Source organism: Pieris rapae, chromosome W, assembly GCF_905147795.1.
Source record: "Pieris rapae chromosome W, ilPieRapa1.1, whole genome shotgun sequence".
Taxonomy (NCBI): Eukaryota; Metazoa; Arthropoda; class Insecta; order Lepidoptera; family Pieridae; genus Pieris; species Pieris rapae.
Genome location: NC_059533.1, coordinates 404,081 through 421,133, shown reverse-complemented (window position 1 = coordinate 421,133; position 17,053 = coordinate 404,081). Strand labels below are relative to the sequence as shown.

The 17,053-nt window shown below is 34.5% G+C and overlaps 1 long non-coding RNA gene across 1 annotated transcript; it reads right to left on the bottom strand.

Annotated features, from left to right (window-relative positions):
• Positions 1-16,541: 16,541 nt before the first annotated feature.
• LOC123690510 lies at positions 16,542-17,053 on the bottom strand. Its single transcript, XR_006751129.1, has 2 exons — positions 16,755-17,053; positions 16,542-16,646 (listed from the first exon to the last, which is right to left on the bottom strand). It is a non-coding gene; the product is annotated as an uncharacterized LOC123690510 (long non-coding RNA).

Here is a 17,053-nt window from a genome sequence, read left to right as displayed (position 1 = left end):
GACTAAACATACCGCCCACCAAAACAGATTGTTTTTAACTTAAAGCTTTACATTATATTATATTGAACTTAAACTTATACTTAACCTTATACAAAAAATAACAATGCTTATTAACCTTATAAAAAAAATGTAACAATACTTGAAAAACTTCCTTTCGAATAGTGGACTGTATTAATAAAAAATATCATGCAGATTACATGAAATCGTTCTCTTTTGGCAACATTAATAATTTTGATACTGGTCTCTTGACTGTATTAAGGTAACCTTTACATCTTAATGTAACTACTCTTATCAATCCGTCACTTCCGGGGTGGACTTCTTTCACGCATCCTAATAACCATTTAGTAGGTGGCAAGTCGTCCTCTTTTATGATTACAATATCTCCAATATTTGGGGCTGAAATATTGTTTTGCCATTTGTATCGTTGTTGCATGGTATTGAGATATTCGGTCTTCCATCTCTTCCAAAAATCTTGTGTCATCTTTTGTATCTTATACCATCCAGCAACAAAGCCAATTTTCTTGTCATCGTAATTAACATCAGGAATGCTTATTAGGGGTTCCCCTATTATGAAATGACCCGGAGTTAGTGGTGTGAGGGTTTCAAAAGTTTCGTCCATTTGACATATGGGGCGGGAGTTTAGACATGCTTCTATTTGTGCTAGTAACTAGTAAAGCTCTTCAAAGGTTAATTTGGTATTTCCATTAATTCTTAGTAAATGTCTTTTAGCTGATTTGACTCCAGCTTCCCATAAACCGCCATAATTAGGCATTCTTGGTGGAATAAAGTGCCAAGTTGTTCCGTCATTGGATAATAGTTCGGCTACTTCTTTTGTTATGTTAGCTTTACTTTTCCGAAATAAATCCTTAAGTTCTTTGGATGCACCAACGAAGTTAGTGGCGTTATCGCTCCATATGTCAGAACAAAATCCTCTTCTAGCTACAAATCTACGAAATGCAGCAATAAATGCTTGTGATGTTAAATCTGTTACAGCTTCTAAATGAATTGCACGGGTTGTCATACAAACAAATAGGCAGATATATCCTTTTGTAGCATGGTGACCTCGGCCTTTAGACGATTTAATCCAAATCGGGCCTGCATAGTCCACACCAGAATTAAGAAATGCTCTGTGCGGGTTCACTCTGCATGCAGGAAGCTGTCCCATTCTTTGCGTCTGTCCCTTAGCCTTACTTATTATACAAACCTTGCAATTTCTAATGCACAATTTAATAGCATTCTTCATGCCTACAATCCAAAATCTACTTCGAATGTACGCCTTCATTATTTGAATACCACCATGTAAAGTTTTAATATGTGCATCTTGGACAATTAATTTTGTAATGTGAACTTGTTGAGATAAAATAATTGGATGTTGAGTAGCTTCAGAAATTTCTGCATTCTGCAGTCTTCCTCCTACTCTTAGTATACCATTTTTATCTAGAAAAGGACACAATGTTGACAGTGAGCTTTTGGGTTTGACCTTTCCTTCTTTCTTCAAGTCTTCTATGTCCTTTTGATATATTCTGTCTTGATAAAAATGAACACACCTTTGTAATGTATTTTCCATTTCTTCGGTTGTGATATGTAACTTCTTGCTTCCTTTCTTCATTCTCATACAGTACGATATAACTCTTTTTAATCTGTTTAAGGTTGAAAATCGTTCCCATATTGGTTTTTCGTCTTCCTGTAATATGTTGGTATGATAAAAACCTTCTTTTTCACTTCCTTCTTTTTCTTCTTCATAGGTCTGAGGTATAGAATAATTTCTTAAGATTTGTATTCTTTCATGTTTAAGCCATTCTGGCCCATTCCACCATAAGTCAATGTTGTTAAGTTCACTGGATTTTACTCCTCTGGAGGCAACGTCAGCTGGATTTTCATATGATTGTACGTGATTCCACTTGCTACTATTAAGATATCTTTGTATTTCTGCCACTCTGTTGGCGACGAATGTGTGCCATCTACCCGGCTGAGATTGAAGCCAAGATAGCACTACCATGGAATCGGTGTACACGTAAACGTTATCGATGGAAACTTTTAGTATTTCAGTGACTTCTTCCATTAATTCTGACAGCAATGCAGCAGCACACAATTCAAGTCTTGGAATAGAAAGCTGTTTTAGAGGAGCCACTTTTGTTCGAGATGCAATCATTGATACATAGATTGCATTATTTTCATCAACTACTCGCAGGTAAGCAACAGCTGCAAACGCCTTTTCTGAGGCATCTGCGAAGCCGTGAATTTGTACTTCTTTCGTGTTTGATGACATATGAAACCAACGAGGCACTTTAATATGTCGTAGAGCTGGTAAGTCATTTCTATAATCTATCCATTCTTTAACTAGATTTTCAGGAAGTTCATCATCCCACTCAAATTTTAGAAGCCATAGCTTTTGTATAAAAGTTTTTGCTATGATGATGACAGGAGATAACCACCCAAAAGGGTCAAATAAACGGGCAATGTCAGACAGGATAGATCTTTTTGTTATAGGATAGGTAAGTAAAGGTAAGTTAACTGTTATTTTAAATGCATCTTCTCTTCGATCCCAAGTAAGTCCTAAGATTTTAATAACTTTGTCTAATTTAATTTCCAATGAATCTTCAATTTTGGTGTTTTCTTGAATGTGTTGTAGTACTTCTTCAGAATTACTTGACCATTTTTTTATTTTGAAACCGCCTTTTTCTAATATCTCTTTAATGTCAACACATAACTTTTTTGCCTTCTCTACATCTTCATGACCCCCCATTAAATCATCAACGTAAAATGACTCTTTTATTGCTTTCATAGCTTCAGAATACTTAATGTCACTAGAACATTCATCGTCGGCTAACCTTAATAGAGTTCTTACAGCTAGGAATGGAGCTGCAGCCGTACCAAATGTTACAGTCGTTAATTGGTAACTTTTTAATATTTCATCTGAATTGTCTCGCCAAACAATGCATTGTAATTTTGTGTGTTCCTCGGACATTTTCACCATTCTGTACATCTTCATTATATCACCGACAAAACAAATATAATGTTGTCTCCATGTGATAATTAAACTTCGAAGGTCTTGTTGTATTACAGGACCAACCAACATTGTATCGTTCAAGGAATACCCTTGAGAACCTTTTGCTGATGCATCAAAGACTACTCGAACCTTCGTAGTGTCTTTGTCTTGTCTTACTACCGCATGATGAGGTAGATAAATTGTATTGCAGTCATTCTGATCTTCAAGCTCTTTCATATGACCCAAATCGATATATTCTTTTATAACTTTTGTATATTCATCTTTTAATTGTTTATCTTTATTTAATCTTTTCTCTAGATGCTGAAATCTCTTTATTGCTTGTTCTTTAGTATCTCCTACTTGCTTAATAGTATCTTCTTTACTTCGCTTTAGTGGTAGTTGTACAATATATTTACCGTCAATGTCTCTTTGGGTTGTGCTTGAGTAAATTCTTTCACATTCTTCTTCTTCTTTTGTGTATATAACTTTCTTCTTAAATAAATCTTTGTCAATTTCCCAAAAAGATTTCAGTAAATCATTGTCTTCTTTAATGTGCATACTTGTAATATTAATTTTATAGTTGGAGCATAGGGTTTTCCCAGACAGTATCCAACCAAGACTAGTCTTCTGAGCTACTAAACCGCATTCAAGACGGATTAACCCATCTTCTATTATTTTTGCAAAATCACCAGCACCCAATAATAAATCAATTCGACTTGGCATAAAACAGGTAGGGTCAGCCAACTCAATATTTAGTAAATCACTTTTATTCATAATTACTTTATTCGCAGGTATTAATGATGAAATAGTTTTTAGAACGTAGGCTTCAGTGTAAATGTAAGTAGAATTAGCTTTAATAGATAGCTGGACTTTAGACTTAAGGCAATGCTTTTCTTCACCGATACCCGAAACTGTGCCGTTGACTTTCTCTTTCTTTAAGTTCAGAAGTTCAACGACTCTGGTTGTTACAAAAGTCGCTTCTGAACCCTGGTCAACAAGGGCACGGAGTGTATGATAGTCACCCGAGCTTGATTTCACGTGAACTAGTGCAGTAGCCAATAAAACACCTTGACTCGATTTTTCTTCGCTGGAATAATGTGATGCTACCTTTGTTTCAATATCTTGCGATGTCAATGAAGTTGTTTTTAGTGATGCAGGAGCTTCTTGTTTCCTTTTTAAATGCAGAAGAAAATTATGTTTTCTTCCACATAACTTACATGAAATGTGTCGCTTGCATTCAGTCACCTTGTGATTTGGTAGCAAGCAATTAAAACACAGGTTGTTTTTTAATGCAATATTATGTCTGTCTTCCACACTTTGCTTAATAAAATCTTTGCAATTATGAATGTAATGGTCTTTGTTACATAAGGAGCATGAGGGCTTAGTATCAACACCTTCTTTAGCCATGTAAAGACTCCTTTGTACTATTTGTCTTAGATCTTTTGAACAGTTTGTGTTAGTTGTGTTTACTAGCTCCAAAGTTCGATACTTGGATTCTAGAAAATTCTTTAGGTCTTCCCAAGTTGGTAAGTAGTCGGAGTCATCCTTGTATATATGTTCTTCCCAATTTTTATGCGTATCTTGATCAAGTTTATTTACCACTATATGTATTATAATCGGACTCCAAGACTCGGTCGATATTCCTAAGTTATTTAAATTATTTAAGCACTCACTTGTTGTATCCAAAATTATTTTAATTTGATTTGATGTCTGTGTGTTGATTTTACGTAGGTTAAACAGTCTTTTTAATATGTAATTTATAATTATTCTCTTATTTCCGTAACGCTTCTTTAAAATATTCCATGCTTGGTCATAGTTATTTTCTGTTACACTAATATGTTTTAACAAGGCAGCTGCTTCGCCCGTAACACTTAACTTCAGATAGTGCAACTTTTGTACATTGGCAAGCGAATTATTATTGTGGATGAGGGTTAAAAATAAATCTTGAAAAGTTAAGAAATCTTCATAATTACCGGAAAATACGGGTAATTCGATTTGAGGCAGTTTTACACAAGATAAATTTGTTTCGGTGCTTAACCTCTGGTGGTTACTGCAACTTTCTTGGCTACCAATTACATTCTTACTTAATAAGTCCAACATATCGGCTTTAAAATACAAATACAACTCTTCATATTTATAATATTCTTCTTTTAGAAAATAGGGTAATATTCCCTTTTGCTCCCTTGGAGTGCATGACGACAATTCTTCATGTGCTACATTAAATAACCTCCAATAATCTTCAATACATTCCAGCCTCGCACGAATATATCCAGTAGTTATTCTTGACTTCGGACTTTTCTTAAAATTTACTTCGGTTTTTTTAATTTTTGAGGCTAAATCTTCTAGTTTATTTAAAAGCACCTGCTGTTCAGCACTAACTGTTGTCGTCATTATTATTTATATATATATAATGTTTATATTTTAAATATAATATCTTAAAACTTCAAAACGTCTTTATTCTTCACTTATTCACATTTTTTTCTTTCTATGCGCAAAACGACCACTCAATGCATCAAAAACCGGTTTCTTATCTAAGGAATGCGGCCGAGCTCACTATTTTTTGTTTTGCACGTTTACTTAATCCGGCTCGATTATAGACCAAATGTTCGGTCACTTAAGGTTCAATATTCAAATAACTACCACTATATTAATACCACATATTGTTAAATTAAACTCAAACACGTCTTCTCTCTTCGACTCATTTATTACAACTCATTAATGACTAAACATACAATAATTTATATGGGAAAAAAACATTAGACTATATTATTCTAAATTTAATAAACTCGTTACCAGCTACACTATTTACTAAAATAACTAGAAACAATATTAAATTTAAATTAAAAAATTATTACATAAAGCAAACAATAATAAATTACGCATAACAAAAATCAGACTTCGTCATTTAATTCATATTTAAATATTAGAACACATCCTGTAGTCGATTGAGAATTCTCGTCAAGAACAGGTTTCTTGCATCGGCTATGTATGAAGCGGCGGTGTTTCGATTGTTTTAGTGCGTTGTTTGTGCAATTTTTGAGGGTAAAGGTGTTTTGTTGTACATTATGTCACTTTATTAAGTTAATTATAATTAACTAAATATTTTCGACGTCCTGGTGGACAGATGAACTGTGTCCAGTTTATGTTTCCACCATACCAACTACTACAATTTAAGATTATTTATACAATTAAGAAATAAAGAAATAAATAAATAAATAAAAATATTAATAATATTGAGTTTCAAAATGATCTCTCACCTTCAAGTTCCAAGGATGTCTACTATAATGGTCGGTGGAATCATTATTTGGGAACCCATAATCCGCGGCACCCGTGTCTATGGAAGCTGCGTTTACACAGACATGCTTGGTCCTCGACAAGACAACGTCCCAATATGCTTTTTCTATGGATTTTGTTTTCAGAGTTGTAGAAGATAAAAATGCATTGGAAGCGACTTCTGCCACTTTTTGAAAAGCGTGAAGATTCATTGATCGACCGGGAACAATGCAGTCTTCAGTCTCAGCAAGGGCATTTAATACTAAACGATCTTTTGTCGGGATTTCATCAGACGAATCATTATCTGTTGAATCACCTGGCTCCAGCATTTGCTTTTATGCCTGCAAAGGACTACGTGCACGGTTAAACATCCTTGATTGACTTCTTTCGCACGTTCTACTTGTTCTTTCAAATTTTCATTCTCCAACGAGGTCATCACTTCATATGTTAGTAGATATTTTTCATAAATTTGTTTAATTTTTTGACCTGGATTTTTTAAATTATTACAACACTTTAATTGCTCGGCAACTTTGTTCCATTGTACTATTTTTGTTAACTTCTTTAGGCCACCCATTTGCTGTACTAGCTTGAATAAATATGGTAAGTCCACTTCCAAGCCGCTTAGTAGTGGCGGTCGCCTAAATGTCACTTTTTGCGACGCCAAGACGGCTTTGAAAGTGCTCAACTTTTTGGCAGCTGGCCCATATCGTTTGAACATCCGTTGCACGTAGTGGTTGGTTACATTAAAGTTCATAGTCGCATCAAGATTACAGGGTGGTGTGAATCCATCAGGTGGTATAACTTTGCATAAGCCATATTTGGACGCTTCTGGTAAAATTTTCTCTATGTTAGTGGTTCCAGGAATCAGATTAAGACACAATAATAATCTATTCAACATATTCTCGAACCACATCATTCCTATTTGGTGATCATTTTAAGCAGTAGCCGAGTGGTCTCCCTTTCCAAGTAAATACTAAACTAGTCTTTATGTTTTAGACTACTACAATAAATGTTTTCTATCTATACATTTGGTTTTAATCAATTATTCATTACATTCGGCTATTATTTTCTAATATAGGAGACGTTGGGAGCTTAGAAAATTCAACAAGTCTTCCGCAGTAGACGAAACTATTTATAGCTCTGTCGGGTCTTGTGTCTCGAGTCCAAAGAAGTTTATGCTTAAAAGACGGTCTCTGTCGCTCCTCCTGTCTCCGAAGACACTCTCCTTAAAGGCTTAGTCAGCATCGGGGCACTGAGCGATAACACATCGAGCGACGTTCAGTTTCATGGTAATTTAGAGGAAAAGGCTAATTTAGCCTTCACAAAGCTTGTTGTGCTCAGTAAAGCCAGACGGCACTTCACTCCGGGTACTTCCCGGAAGGAAGGAAGAGCGATTGGAATCGTCAACGACCAGTCACTTTCCGAGCAGCTTGATCCATTGGCGACGAGTAGAGATATGCGACTCTCTGCATCTTCATCCGAGTTTGAAAAAGTATCTAAATTTAAACACCTAATTAAACCGACACTTTCATTTAGAACATTTTCCACACAGTAATTGTTATTCTTTTGAAATTACACAGATTATAATATACTAATATATACGTCCGCTATCTTGTTTGTCAATTGTTGATTGTTCATATCGTTAAGTGCTTTTTTATTCGTCTCAGTGACGTTTATTGAAAGTAAATATAATTAGGGTTTACTGTGTTTGTGTGTGTGTGTGTGTGTGCGCGTGTGTGTGCGTGTGTGTGCGTGTGTGCAAATGTGTGTTTACTTGTATTCGTTTTTACAACAAACTCCCAACCGAAATTAGAGAACTGTCAGTAAATAAATTCAAAACCCTTGTTAAAAGTAAATTAATTAATAAAGCCTTTTATAAATGTGGCGAACAATTTGCATTAAAAACTTGGCGATTTAAAAGAGTGGCGGAAAGTTTCTTGCCAGTTCTTCTTACCCGCTCTACGCCCTCGACTTGCGAACTGGTTGTAAATGCAAATTTAATTTGTTTTTTTTTTGACGTTCATAAGTGTAGTACATGTTTACCTAGATGAATATTTTGAGTTTACTAGAATAAACATTCAACTTACATCAAACGTTTCACCGAGACAATGTATCCAGGACAATGTAACGAAGTACACACTTTCGGATATTGTGTATCCCGTGGCAATTGAAGATGAATAGGCTTTTGGGCAAACTATTATAAATTCGCCCGGATTTTGGACAGCCCGGCACAGAGACACCGAATCCTGCAATAATTCCGGTGGGATCATCGCAATGTCCGATGGCAACCAAACGGATTTATTCTGGACGAACGCCGGGCACAAGCGTTCCACTGCTTTCCGAAATGTATCGCTTTGCGAATCGTCGATGCCATACCTGGAATGCGTTCGAGCAATGTAAAAAAAAAATGTTAAACAGATAATAGATAAAATTGATTAACAGAAAATTGAAATAAATTCAAAGAGTTTGAGGAAAGCACCAACTCAGGTGTCACCCGGATTCTACTACCAAGCGCCAACTTCAATATTTAATTAGCGCCTGTTCACCTGAACCTCATGGCCCAATGCTCTAGTCCAAAGGGGAGAAAAAGAAGTTGGAGGAGACACAGATTTGTGCTGTTTATTATTTTCCGCTCTCAAATATATATTTTTAGCAACCAGAAGTAAAAATTAAATATAATAAAAACAATTCGAAATAACCTAAGAAGTTATTTTATGAACAAACTAAGAAAACGCGGTAATTTCAATATCACACTAAAATTATCTTAAAACTGACTTATACAAACACTAGCTGACCTGGCAAACGTCGTCTTGCCAAACTACTACCTTTAACTCAGCGCCATCTGTTAGAATTGTATCAAATAATAAACAAATGTTAATGTTATCGTAATTTTAGTAAGGATGCCTATTTTTTTGAAAATGAAATATAGCCTATGTCACTCAGGAATGATGTAGCTTTCCAACAGTGAAAGAATTTTTCAAATCTGCCAAGTAGTTTCGGAGCCTATTTAATTCATACAAACAAACAAACAAAAAATCAAACCTTTCCTCTTTATAATATTAGTATAGAAAACTACACGACTTTAGATATTCTAAAAACACAACCGTCAATCTTAAAACAATAACAAAAAATCACACCGAATAAAAATAACATGGAACGAACTCACAGTACGCGGCTTCGAAACCAACGACCACTCTAGTCAACGTCCGGGCAGCGAATGCCAGCGTGCCTTTTTTTTTTTTTAAGAAAGGAATCTCGCTGTTGGCCTTAAGGGCCTTTACAGCTCAGCACGGGCTGTTTGGCGAGCTTAGCTCAGCCGGAGCTAGCGTGCCACACCGAGGCCTTTCTTTTATAGTAAGCGGGTGGGGATCGAAACCACCTACTGCCCTCTGTTCAGTTTCTGCTTATAATATTAGTGTAAACTCTTTATAACGTTATCCTTTATAACGATACACTACCTATAACGTAGGTCGGTCTAGCTTTTGTTATCCTTAATTGCCTCGTACACATGCAGTATGGCGCATTGTTTTCTCGGAAGTGATGGTCTTCGACCAAGCATACTGGGTACCTATCGTATTATCATTCGTAAAACTACTTTGAAACTGTTAACATGTTTTTTTTTTGTTCACTCCATGTAACGACAAAAAATGCTCAGTCCCTCGAGTTTCGTTATAAAGAGTTTACACTGTATATGGAAGAGCTGAGATCATTGTTACCCGAGTAGGTCTCATCAAAAATTTTCATTCTATGTGGGCGTGGCGTTAAATCCAAAAATTAAGAAAACATGCAAGACACTGACAAGACTGATCTAGAAGAATTGTCTTGTAAAAAATCAATAAAATTTAATATACGTCCACATACCATACTTTCTTCTTTCCACTATGCATATACCAAATCCATGGGAGGCCATGAGGGTCTCTGTGCCAGCAACTCGTCGAGAACAGCATTCCCAGATGTAATGTGGGCGCAGTCATTCCAACCACGGGACCCAGGAAACTTAACATGTTCTGTATGTCCCTACCGATACACTGAAATAATGAATACGATTAATAAGAATTTAAATGCATTTAACATAAGTAGTGGCTATAGAAAATGTAAAATAAATATTGATCAAACCAAGGCAAAGCCCCTATAACGTACTATGCCAGTCAGCATTTTTTTATAGAGCAGGGGTCTAACGGGTCCTGTTGATGTTAAGTAATACCGTCGTCGATTGCCACTATTAATTCCAGAGGGTTCGCGCTTCGTGCTGGCTTTTGGTACACTCCTTTCTTGAAGAACCCCAAGAAGAAGAAGGAATTGCTTTGGAAATACTTCAGTGTCTAGCTGGTTCCACATAGTGGTGGTGCGCGGCAAAAACGAACGACAAACGTCGGATGATTAAACTCAGCTATTATCAATAACACAATTTAACTCAATAATATTTTACTTTCAATTAATTTTTAAACAACTCAAAATTGCAGTTATGACTTACATTTTATATAATTTTCTTTAAATATTAAAATTAGATAAACTTGGGATCACAACATACACTAGGGTAGAACGATACAAAGGAATCGTTACAAAATCATGCATAGACCACATATACGCTCGATCCCAAACACACGACCTATACACTGCAGCGGTTGGCACAAAACTAGCGGACCATCGAGCAATCATGCTCGCTTGCACTAAAGCACAGCTACAGGATGTTCCATCATATAAAACATTTATAGACAAAAATAAATTAGCGACCCTTCTAGAGCAAATTGATTGGAAACCTACAATAGAAATGAAGTGTCCTATTGGCATATACAACTTCATACAAAATAACATAACCCAAGCATATAAAGAATCAGAATATATAGTTAAACTTAAATCTAACACTCAACGAAATAGTAATCATTGGATTAATAATAGAATTATTAAAGCATGTCAGTACAGAGATAAACTTTTTACTCAATATATAAAAGATCCAAACAACCTAATACTCAAACAAAAATATAATAAAACCAGAAATTATGTCAATAAATTAATAAATAAAACTAAAAATAAAACACTAAGAACCAATATAGAAACTAATAGGAACAATTTAAAAAATCTATGGGATATTTTAAACCAATTAACAGGAAAAACTAAAGCTTCTATTGACGTAGCTATACAGAACTCATTTGAAAATCAAAATATTACATGTAAAGATATTGCAAATAATTTTGCAACTACCTTCCACAATAGTATTAGTAATATTGCAACCAACTGTGTATACCCACTGTTAGAGGAAAGCTCATACCGGCAAGCAGAAAATACTAGTATGAGATTTCAGTCAGCAGACCCTAAATCAGTTGCAAACATAATTAAATCATTAAACGACAAAAAATCTCCAAGCGCAGATAGAATATGAGCTATAGACATTAAAATGTTATGCAATAAAATAAACGTAGCCATAGCTAATCTTATTAACACGAGCATTTACACTGGACAATATCCTAATCTATTAAAAACAGGCATAGTACGACCAATATACAAAAATGGTAGCAAAAAAAATCTACAATAATTATCGTCCAATAACTATATTACCAACAATTAACAAAATAATAGAAAAATACATATGTGGACAAATTCAAAGTTATTATAAAAAACACAATATTCTCTCTAACAGACAATACGGATTTCAACCAAATAAAAACACCACACAATTACTATCCGCATTCACAGATCATATTTATAAGCACTTAAATAAAAAAGATCATGTCCTTGTAGTGTTTATTGACTATAGTAAGCCATTCGACACATTAAGGCACGGCGTAATCCTACAAAACCTAAATGACTGCGGAGTATCCACACAATAACCAAAGGTATTTAATGTAAAGGTGTTTTGTTGTACATTATGTCACTTTATTAAGTTAATTATAATTAAGTAAATATTTAAAGAAAAACACTTTTTAACGGATTATAGTTATGTATTATTGTATTTAAACTTATAATTATTTGTACATAATTTTAAATTTAAACCGACTAGGGATGGCGATCTGAGATCGATTAATCGAAGAATCGATTTTTCGAGCAGAAAATATCGATTTTTTAAATCGATATGAAGTACTGTGTCGATTCACTGAATCGATATATCACCCTTGAAAATCGACATTCGATTTTTTCTGTTTTGGTATAAACCATACAATTATTTGCATTTAGTTGAATGTGCCTGAATTATAAGAGTGCTGCCGGTTAAAGAGTTAACTACTCATAAACTCGCGAGATGGCTGTATGTTTAGTATCCTTTACTCGCCTCTCTTTAATAAAAAAGTTACGTTTGTAGTCTTTGACTTTATGTATTTATAATCTGTGACGATTGATATTGCATTATTAATTTGTTTTTGTCGTTTAATGAATACTGTTATTAGCGTAATATAAGTATTTTCATGATTGATTTTCATCAGATTTTCATGTAGTGTTTGTTGCGAAATAATAACTAATTGAGAGTAGGTAAGTAAATAAGTAAAGCGCTTCTTATTTTTTACTTTGACGCTATTATTTTCAGTTTGTTCTGTTAGTTGTGATTATCATTTAAATTTACTTTTACACAGGAATAATTTACATTGAAATAACTAATAAGTAATATGTGGAATTCTTATTGATGGAAGTGTTCATACTTCATTCACGATTACTTTATGTCCAATTATCTATTTAACGTCAAAGCATCAAATTATTCATCTTGTTTACAGAAAAAATAGTAAAGCTCCCATTATCATTTTAAAAATAAACTATCGCTTTTACTCTAATTTTATTTTAATCAAGTAATCGCAGGCTAGGGATAGCGATTCTTTCCGAAAAATATCAATTTTTAAAGCAATTCGTATCTTAATTAATCGATTCACATTTGGTGCTATTTTTATATAAAGGTTACTTTTTTATAAAATGTTAAACTATTCTTTTATATAAAATATTCTTTTAAATTCATTAAGAAATTATGCTAACTAATCCTAATAGGATTTTGAATATTACTCGAAACTAGTGACTAAATACTTAAAATATCATTGTTTATCAAGTTTAATACATATAATAAATGAGGAATAAATATATTTTTTCAGCATGTCGGGTAGAAGTGATTTATGGAATCATTTTATTAAAAAAGACTTCGGAGGCACATGCAAATATTGTCACCAGGACGTAAAAACTAAGGGACCCTTGGAAACGCAAACTTGAAAAAAGATCGATTTTTTAAGAATCGATTTTGTAGGCCTCGATTTTTTCGTGAATCGATTCATTAGACTACGATTCAAATCGATTTAAAAATCGATCTTTTTCGTAAAGAATCGCCATCCCTAAAACCGACGTTTCGCGTGCTTTACAGCGTGCGTGGTCACGGTGACTGAAGACAAAGGTGTTAAATGTCAAAAAGTATTACAGCTGCAGAAAATGTTGTGTTATCTGTATTTATTTCCCCGGAGTTGGTATCGACTAAAAGATGTAGGGTTTTTGCAGAAATTACTCACGGTGTCCTCCATTTTCGCGGATTGTTTATTTTGAGATTTTAATTTGGATATTATTGGATCCCAGGTGTTTGATAATTTTAGGCCGTCCTCTCTATTGAAATTGGCGTGTTTTTTGATTTATTATACTACTAACTACTATTTATAAATTTATTTTTATTCAAAACTAATATTTTTTGCAGCACATTACATTTACCCAGGTCCACGAGGCTGCCGAGAGCCTGATTTCAGTGGACCAGGGCAATTTGCTTCTAAAATCTGTCATAGCCGAGCTTAAGGAAAGTATGAGCAAAACATTTACTAGGACCAAGTGGCTGGAATCAGGCTTACAATTGAAACAGTGGATGAACTCCGACTTGGTAATTAGAAATAACATACAAACAAACAAACAACGTTTGCCGGGTCAGCTATAGACTGTCAAGTATAAGTTGGCGTTCCAGTGGCGGCGCCTCCTACAACCCTCTGTGTTGCCACTTTTTTTGTTTAGTTTGGATTGATGGATATTCTTAGATATTACATTAAAGGTAAATAAAAAACTTAATAACAAAAAATTATTTTTTATAGTAATTATGGTCTGTTAGAGGCATTATTTCTTCCATGAATTCTTCAGAGTCATCTGTGTCAGAAGAATCTGAGTCGCTGCTATTCAAATCAATTAAAAATGGTTCCATTACTGTTTCAAGGCGGTTGTCTGTCATACGATAATTATTTTCAACATTTATAACGTGATTACAGTGTTTCTGCCATTCTTCAGCAGTTATTTTGGAAAATGCACTATGGATTCTCTGTTCCATGTTTTCAGAGAGGTTCACGGTTCTTTCAGAAACACCTTAAATAAAACAAAAAATATTTTAAGTTATCCATCAATCACATTTACTTTCAAAAGCAATTATTATTTTTCCCTAAATTTGGGGATATAAATATCACTTTTAACTGGCAATACTTTACCTGTCAAAGCCGCTGTTCGAGCATTCACTTGTTGAAATGGAATAATCGGCCCATTGTTACGTTTCTCCTCTTCACAAAAACGTTTTACAGCTAGAATAATTTCTCTAGCTGCACTCCGCACTACTTTTGATTTTTACACTTTTCGTAATGATTTTTACACTTTAAAACACAAATTATTAGCACCGACACACGTGAGGCTACCAAGCTGTTAGAACTGTCAACACAACTGTCAAAATTAGTACCTTTTTCTGCCACACGCCAACTTACACATGACAACCTATAGTACATAATATAAGTTTCTTAGCCGATTTAGCCGTTGACAATTCAGTTGCCTTTCATTGTCTTGCTGTATACTTTTTTTCAAATTTAATATTTTATAGCCCTTGCGAACGAAACGAACGAAAATAATTACGTAGTCTACTTGATGTGTGCCCTCTCCCGATTGCTTAAACGTTTTAAAATATTCTCTCAATTTCTACAGTGTTAACTCATTGAGATTTAGTTCATGGCAAAATTAATTTTAAACTCATCATAATTGCTGGGTTTTGGTGCGTGGCATATTATAATCTATCTCTACCATAGACAAATATAAAGTTTGGCAGTTTGCTTAAGTTGCGTTCCAATGCTGAATTCAATTTTTTCCCGGTTCAATTCTTTTTTTTACTATAAAAACTACTGTAACAGTGGCACAATAAATTCACTAGTTATAGGACATAGACTTGCCAGCATAGATCGGTAGGCATAGAGGTCGCCTATCGTCAAACAAATCACGAAATGTATTTTGACATGTAAGTAAAGTAAAGCAAGCACTGCTCCATGCGTGCAGCGTGACTCTTAAGTACAGTATTCTGTGGTAATGTGATACGTGAACGATCGAATGACAAGTTAAAAAAATAAAATATATTATATTGTGATATTTTGCTATTACAAAAACATATTTTAAATTTTTTTATACTTATTTAAATTTTAACAAACTACAGCAATAAATATACAGTGTTTCTAATAATAACTTTAAATCAACCGCGACAGTCCGTTTGTTTATTGGTTAACATCCGCCATTTTGTACAGTCGTTTGTTTAGTGTTTAGTGACTGGTGATGTATAGGTACCTAGTGATGCTATATTATTGAAGGTAGGGTATATCTACATTGTGCTGCTGTATGTGATTTAAAATGTTTTTGCTGGAAACGTTGCTGACGAAGGCTCATAATTAAAACGTGCAAGCTGTCACGGTAAAGGTCTCCGTATTGCCGTATGTGTCCTAGTATCAGTAAAGGCTGAATAGCGTGCCACCTAGAGTGGTTTACGTATCGTGAGACCTATGCTGCCAACGATATGAGTGGAAACGGCAACCAGGTGCCGCTGGCACCACCGCGCGGTCCCGTACCGTATCCTTTTGTATTTACCTATGTTTTATTTACGTAATGTTGTCCACTTCAGAATGCGTTTGCGAAGAGTGATTGTGTGGTTTTTGGGGTGTTGCTCTGAAAACAAAGAAACGACTAAGGTCTATTATTAAAATTATTAAATCCTATTTAGGCTTTTTACAACAACATAATAGTTAAACAATATTCACTGAGACATTGACTTTTGCATCCGCGTTGACTGCTAGCGCCATCTAGTACAGTATTGGATTAATACATGTCCACTGTTTTACCTACAGATGGAAAATAAAGAAACACACACTCTACATATTTGGTAAACAGTAATGTTGGCATTAAAATAATTAGCCTCGACCGGGGGTAATAATCGTAATAATCGGCGGGGATCGCGAAACACTGGTTGACATCATCAACGGACATGTGGCAACGGCTGTGGTGTAGGGTGTGTAAGCAAACTGAGACGAAGACGAAGACAATTCGCGGGTTGGATCTTATATTCAATACCTTGATTGTGATTAAACTGAGTGTGTAGGAGTCTCGGGGGACCTTGATTCGAAAACCTCCGTGAGATTTGGAGTAATTTTTGCTGCTTAAGTTGTAGTTTAAAATAAATTAAATATTTAAAAAATTTTCGAAATTTTGTGCAATATTAGAAATTTGTAAACAATCCGCCATTGTAAACTTTTCTATTTACCTTGAATTTGCTTATTCAGACCCCTAGATAGGGTCTCGGGGGCCTTGATTTGAGCACTTCCGTGACACTTGGAGTCATTTATGGTATCTGAGTTGTAATTTACACTAATTAAATATTTAAAAACACTTTTTGATGTTTTGTGCAACAGTACAAATTTGTAAACAATCCGCCATTTTAACTTTCGAACTTTTCTATTGGTTATCCAATTAATACTTTTCTATTGGTTACTAGAGATTTACTAGAGATGTGACATTTTGCATAAAATTAATCGATTGTTTTTAGTATGAAAAATCGATGAT